We start from the raw sequence: 7,942 nt of genomic DNA on the forward strand, positions 1-7,942 counted from the left end.
AGAGCTATGATGATTGCTGATGCAGGGAGAGTCTGTGGTTGTAGCACAAGAAAACTGATGATTGTAGACCTCAGAAGCTTCAATGGCTATAGTGCTAGATAGGTCTGAGAGCACTAAACTTGCGTTATGTTGATTTGTATTATTCCATGGATGTCTACTCAGCGACTATCATGCTTTATCTCAACGTTGCATTTAGAGCTAAGTTAATCATAAAAATAACAACATTACCATATAAAAACAGGTATATGCATGTACATGTATTTCAGAAATGTGTTTTCAGTCATTAAGTCATGTATTGTTCATGTTTTAAATGTTATGTTTTTTACACATACATGTTTCGTATTCCGGTGCAGCCAGGAAGTCCTATCAGTCTAAATAAACTTAGGCTCAGTATTATTTGTTACACTGCTATACTGAGTCAAACAAACCCTAGTAGAAGGTTGTGTCAGTTAACTTTTGAGCGATCTATGACCGTCCCATCAAACCCGAGACGACTGAACAGATTTTACCAATCAGCCAATGCCTACTATTTAGGGTTCGACAGGACTTACAAAATTTTCTCTTTCCCCGGTTGCTGACACTCATCTCAAAACAAACGAAAATCTGCATAAAACACAGATATTTGATGCTTAGGCGTTTCTGATGACATGGTTACTATAAGCTTATATTTCCACAAGATGACATCCCAGAATATTGACAAAAACACTATTTTCAACGACTGTTTACTCACTGCTGTGAATAATGGCGTCCTCCATGTGTATCACTCAGGAGCAATCGTGCGGGAAAATAGCATTCACAATTGTTCGAGTACAAACATTTTCGAGGTAAAAGTATGTGCGAATGTTAACTTTTACGATTTGGTAAGCTGTGTTCTGATTGGTCAGTTCAAAAGGTTAGCTGACGCCACCTTCTACTGGAGTTTGTCAGACTTTGTATAGCAGTGTAACGAACAGTACTGAGCCTAAGTTTACTTAGACTGGAAGTCCTAGGGACTCAGCATGAAGATCACATCAAATGTTTGCTGATGGTATCAGTATATGTCCAGTCAGTACATATCAGATATATTACTTTATTGTATTGGCATTGCATTACAAACATTTTGAGTGTGTATATATTTATATGTTTTATTATCCACAAATTATTATGGTCTGAAGGTTTATATCCTACCCTTACTTTGGACTAACTATATACTAATTAAGGATGTTTGGTTTTTACTATGAGGTTTTCATATTTTGACATGTTTTTATTTTATTTTTATGTTAGGATTGTAATAATGCTTGAAAGGTGTCATGCTATCTTCTAACAATAACACAAACAATCAAATCGTGTCAAGTTTTGGTCCAAGGATGTGTACCAAACTGGTAGGAGATGGCATTATAATCTAAGCACGAAACACCACAGAAAAGTCGAATATGTTTTTCAGTCCACATGCTTTGGTCAACATTGTTAATATTGAAATTCATACAAGTACATTTCAAAATCTGTTTGTCAGTTTCCAGTTAATATTTGTTTTAATATGGATTTTCCTGGAAGGTTCTTGTTTATATTTATTAACCGTGCTGAGTTTATAGAAGACATATTTGTGTTACATGTGTACCTGGTATGTATTTGACTTCAGGACAGGTGATTGTTAAGGATTTGTTTTTCAGGGTATCCACGTCAAGTACACCTGAAATGCCTGCCTTTAATTTCAGAAAATTTACACAACTTATTTACTTTTAATCTGTCATAAAATCAAACTATTTGTTGAAATAAAAGGAGCATGTTCAGAGATGTTGATTTGGTGTTGGATTCAAACAGACTGTGTCCTGGAGCTGTGGACTGGTGTATTTTGATAGAAACAGAGTGTTATTATGGTGTTGGTATGGATATGTTCATGTTGTCATGGATCTGATAGTGTTGCCGGGGATATGTTCTATTTATATATTATTGGTCATCGGCTCCCCATGCTTGTTGTAATAGGCGACTCATGGGACTGGGTGGTCATGCTCACTGACTTGGTTGACACGTCATTGTATCTGAAAAGTGCACATCATCGCTCATGTTGTGGATCACTGGATTGTCTGGTTCAGACTCGATTATTTAGAGACTGTGCCATATAGCTGAAATATTGCTGAGTATGGCGTTAAACAACAAAAAAACCTGCTCATACAGACTGGAACGGGAAGAGGGATATTGAAAAATAAACATAAAAGAAAAACAACATCATTCTTTTATGAGCACTTTATATTTTCATCTCCTTTCTGAGCAAATGATAAAACATAATAAAACATGAACATGGTTGCAGGATAGTTGTCAATCTTTACAAAATATAAACATAGATGTCGTGTCACACGACACAGCTAAAACCATCAGTGTAAAGAACAGGCCACATGCGTCATCTTGTTCCTGGCTAAAACAGCATCCTTAACTATAGTATAATACTGTAGGACTTCCTGTTCTTCATACAGAGATTTCTTTATAATACCGAAGCTACGATGGTCATGTTAAACAGGAAATATTTACTAGTTTTCATGTGTATTTTTGAAAGAATTTTTTAGTTACAGAAATGAAAATTGTTTAGTGACAAATCAGTTGTTTCTGATAATTATATTCCCATACTGATATATTATGTAGCTATTCATCACTGGAATTAACAGGAAATTAAAACCACGCAGCCATGGTAAGGAAATTTTAACGATCAACTTCACTATCTAACTTCAGTAAACAGAACTAGCAATCTGGACCAAGTTAGAATACAATTGAGTTAACTTAGGCCCAATTAATCATCAAATTTGCATCCAAATTTCGTATATAAAAAAATCTTTTATAAGCAACCTTTTTAAAATAATTCAAACAAACTCTTTACATTTCCTGTCAGCAGGAGTTACCTGCTTGAAGCTTGAATATTTCATCATGTAAAGTAAAACTGCAAAAAAAATCATAATCTTTATCTTATTTACACAACAAAATGTAACGATGTGGTATAATTGGTTGGTATTTTTTCTGGCCACTACTTCAACCTTGGACTGAGATGGTCTCTTTGTTGATTCCAGACACCACACTTTAAAGTTGTGGGCTGGTTTTTAAACAGACAAGCCCCTTTAGGCCAGACCAATTTATTTCTTGTTTTACAGATTTTTGTCCTCAGAAAACTTAAAGGCAGGATGGGAATTTTTTTTAAAATCATCAGTAATATTCCTTCGAAATATTAAAAGTATTTTACTTTTGGCAATTTATTAGGTGTATAAGGGGCAAAAAACAATAATAAAATGTTCTTTTAAGTTTACATTTTTGGCCTATAAAACATTAGGATTCTATTGTTTGAGAGTGGAAAATTAATTTATATATTTTTTCTTATTCTTGTAAAAATACGACTGGCAGATCCATAAAACAAGAACTAAAATTGGTCTGGCCTTAACTAACATTAACAAGCATCATTCAAAACATGACACATTTCTGACAAGTGATATAAATACTACAACAAAACTGGTTAAATACACACATTAAATAAACACAATTTAGAGCCAGATCTGGCTTTGATGCCAACACTATGATAATGTCCAACTCCTCCAAGACAATAGACTTGGCATATGGTTTATATTGGCTGTTGTTCCCCCCAGAAACAGATCACTGTACATATCATGACATGACATGCCATCAGAGTATAGCCTTCCAGAGGTGAGGCATTGGAAATTATGGAAGCTTATTAGGTCCATAACATTGTTTTCACCTTCTTAAAAACTCAAGGTAATACTTGGAAATTCTGGATAATATTTTAAAAATTTCTTATGCTATCTTGAAAATTTAGCTTACTAACTTGAAAATGCAAGTTATTAAGGAAATAATTCAAGTTAAACTGAATTCAGCAAATGAAGTTTTAATGGATTCAATTCTATTTTGAGCTGGTGTTAATGCCAGAAATAAACTAAAACTTAAGCAATAAAATAAAAACCTATGAATTTTCAAGATAATTTTGTGGCCCTAATGGGCTTCTGTAAACACTACTACAAGTCATCAACACCTGTAACAATGACATATTTATCTATGTGGATTAACTGATTTTCTTTAATTGAATCAAAGGGACACTTTGGTCACCTATTAATAAATTATGACAAGAAAAATTACTTTACATAAATGTGCATTCTAAGTTATTTGAAGCCATGTTAGAGGGAAGACTTTAGTAGCAGGATGGTATCAGCCGTCCTGTAGGTTCCTGTAATTCCACGTGCACACAACCATGTGATGTCTCCATCACTGACAGGCATCAAAGAAAGAGAATGTACGTGTTAAAATCAAATGTTACAGAAAACTGACTTTACAGAAACATTTACCTAGAAATAGATGTGTGGATGAAAGATAATCTGTTTGATAGTGGCCACTATCCTGAAGATCCTTCTGTAACCAAGAACCAGTCTAAGTAAACTTAGGCTCAGAATTATTTGTTACATTGCTAAACAGCTATATAGCAGTGTTACGAATAATACTGAGTCTAAGTTTACTTAGACTGACCAAGAACATAACAATCTTCACAGCAAAACAGGGTAGCGGTGGCCTAGTGGTTTAAGCGTTTGCTCATTTACCAAAGGCCCAGGTTTGACTCTCTACAATGCCCATATCTGGTGTCCCTGCTGTGATATCGCTGGAATACTGCTAAGAGCAGCCAAATCCCTGGTACTCGTAACAACCCAGTCTGGCACTGTGTAACATGGCAGTGTAATCACAACAACCAATACATTTATCAAATAGAATATTAAGAAAATACAAAAATTAGGCAGTAGAAATAGATCCCAAAGCTCAGTAGCTCACCTGACATATAAAGCCTGTAACATATGTTATAAAGTACAAATTCTAGTACTTTTTTTCAGTTGAGCCCCATCCGGGATTCGAACTCGCACCCTCAGAGTCAGTCACCTAATCGCCCGCACACAAAGTCAGCCGCCTAACCCGCTCAGCCACCGCGACTTCCACCTGAGGGTGCGAGTTTGAATCCCGGATGAGGCTCAACTAAAAAAAAAAGTACTAGAATTTGTACTTTACTAAGAAAGTGTAATCCCAAATATAACATATGTTACATTTGATCACTTTCTAAATGGCATTGTGTAATCATATAAAGCCTGGTCTAGACTCGGGTCTAGACTGTGTAAACTGGTTTGAAAGTGTTTAATATAGTTCTGCACCACCATGCACATGAAAACATCTGATGCATACACTGCATGAACATACACTACATATACTGTTACTTGAATTACATGACAAAAATTTGAATATTCTAACATGTCAATAAAACACTATAGTAAGACTAAAAAACACGGTTGTATATTTTGATTGTGATGGCTGTCACTGACCGTTGTAATTCGTATTGCAACTTTACGTGAGATCATTGTCCTGTACGTCTGACAGAGGGTGTATTACTTATAAATAACATATCACTTTACTTCCTCAAATTTAAAACAAAACATGAAATGACAGGAAAAGGGTTCAGAGGGACAAACTGCTACGACAGTAGAGTTTAATAATTCAATATTTTGAAATACTGGAAAACATTATCAAGATTATTTCATGAAACATTTTAATATTTAATATTCAAAATTCATGATTAAATGTAATGATGCTAAACCTTTCTAAGATATCAGAAAAGGGTTTACTACAAGAATCTTAGAATTATAAAGGACTTTGAACTAGAAATGGATCAACATTTTAATACAGAAAATCGAATGGAAATATTTTAAGGCATGCATAACGAAAGATTTAGTTTGTTTTAATAAAAAAATGATTTAATGCTGACAATTAACTTCCATGTGCAGTAAGATATTCAAGAAAACTAATGCCTTTTTTATCACTTCCTTGAGGACTTAATGCATATATGAGAATGACACAACAATACTAGGGCCTTTTAATGGAATGTAGGACTTTGGAAGGATGAATACATATTTCACTATGCATGATGTTTTTACTTTGAAGTTTAGTTGTACTTTATTGCTAAGCTGATGGTGAGTGATTTTTATATATGCAACTACAGTTAAGTGCAGATTAGACCAACAGACATTCTTAAAAAGAATTCCAACATTTCTATATTAAGATAACCTATAACAACTAAGCTATGTGCCTATCATTATGATCATAAACTGTTTCCTTGTTGAAAAATAGTGAGATACGTTATCTTTATAAAGCATCCATCCTTTGAAATCTTTTATACAAATTGTTACTTAATAATATTGCAAATATGGTAGCCTGTTTACCCACTACTCTCAAGAAATATGTGTGTTAATTACAATTTGTCTGATTTCTATTCACAAATCTATGGGGCAAAGGGGTATCCTAGTGGTTAAAGCGTTTGCCTGTCACGCCGAAGGCCTGGGTTCGATTCCCCACATGGGTAGAATGTGTGAAGCCCATTTCTGGTGTCCCCGCCATGAAATTGCATGAATATTGCTAAAGGCTGCGTAATACTAAATACATCTGCATCACATACCTGTCTGTGCAACAATTACAGAATATCTACACTTTATGAAACAAGTTGGCAGTGAACTTACACAACATACATAATGTATGTAATTAGTTGGCAGTGTAATAGTAGCAATATGACACACAGATTCTGCTGACCTCAGCAATAGTTCACAAGTATTAATGCTGCTCAATTTAATCTGTCGCATAGGTTATATCATTGCTTTTTTACATTTAAACCAGCTTTTACACTTAGTTTTCTAGAATAGCATCTCAGACATATTAGCAGTCTCCGGAAGTTTAATTCAGGTCTTTGAAACACCAATTAGATATCTCAAAATGTAGAATGTATGTTATTCTGTCAGTTAATTGTTTACCCTAGTTTACAGAGGCAATGTCTCTGTGTCGTACATGGCATTGATAACAGTGGTTATACTAGGAACAGAAAACTGTCTCACACAGGGTTCCCACATTTTGTTAACAATTATTCCATGATTTTTCAAGACAAATGTTGCTTTTTCCAGACACAACAATATATGTCAAAGGGTATTTACCTTTAAACCTATATTACTGTGTCTGAAATAAAACAATATCTTAAATCCTCCCATCTCTCCTTACAGCTATCGATTCACATCTCTTTATGATAAAGATCATAAAATTATTTTTCCATGGTTTCATCCATTTTTTTTCAAATTCCATGATTTTTCCAAAAAAAGGAAAATTGGGGGTGAAATTTCCAGGTTTTCCAGGTGTTGTGGGAACCCTGTCACAGTCCCAGAACCATACCATTTCCCTTCTGCCCAGAAAGTCGAGATTTTCCACAGCTTCAAGGTCTGTGCAACCAGCAAGGTTAGTAACTCAGATTCTCCTATCCAACTGAGGTTCCTTTTCAATCAAAATTCTCTCAACGTAAAGTATATATTATCAGAGACTAAGTGTTAGAGAGCTAGAAAAAGTCCCCTTTAAATCAGGCTGCCAGTTCCATCTAAATCAGATGTGCTACTCTGCTATTTCTCCGCGAGAAGATCCAAGGAACCCCCATAGATTGTCTCAAGTGAACCCTGATGGAACATCGACTATCCAATCCTTATGAAGCATGTGTGGGTTCTTGAGCCAGTAAATTCAGCTTTTGCAAACAATTCAGCCATTGTATCTGATAATAAAGTATCAGCATGAATGAAACGGCTTATATACTACTCACACTTTGCTAAGGAACACAAAATTTCAAAACTTTACTTAAACGTAGATTTATAATTTGAAATTGTATCCATTTAAAACTCGATAAATAATAATATGGTAACCCCTCTTTAGGCAGACAGCCACTTTAATCTAACCTTATGCACTTGATACATGATTAACCACAAAAATGGTTTTCATGGCACCAATCAACCATTTTGCAAATCATGGAACGAGTCACTGACAAATAAACAACACATGTCAATAGCAGGTATGGGATCCACAAGATGCAATGACACACTGAAACCTAGGATCCATGCTTACAAAAAGCTTAGGTATT

General features: G+C 34.8%; 1 long non-coding RNA gene across 1 annotated transcript; it reads right to left on the bottom strand.

Annotated features, from left to right (window-relative positions):
* Positions 1-2,208: 2,208 nt before the first annotated feature.
* LOC124289051 lies at positions 2,209-4,913 on the bottom strand. The gene is made up of 2 exons (XR_006901577.1): positions 4,017-4,913; positions 2,209-3,934 (listed from the first exon to the last, which is right to left on the bottom strand). It is a non-coding gene; the product is annotated as an uncharacterized LOC124289051 (long non-coding RNA).
* Between the last annotated feature and the right edge of the window lie 3,029 nt (positions 4,914-7,942).

Source organism: Haliotis rubra, unplaced genomic scaffold (assembly GCF_003918875.1).
Source record: "Haliotis rubra isolate DU_JTF1 unplaced genomic scaffold, ASM391887v1 Scf430, whole genome shotgun sequence".
Taxonomy (NCBI): Eukaryota; Metazoa; Mollusca; class Gastropoda; order Lepetellida; family Haliotidae; genus Haliotis; species Haliotis rubra.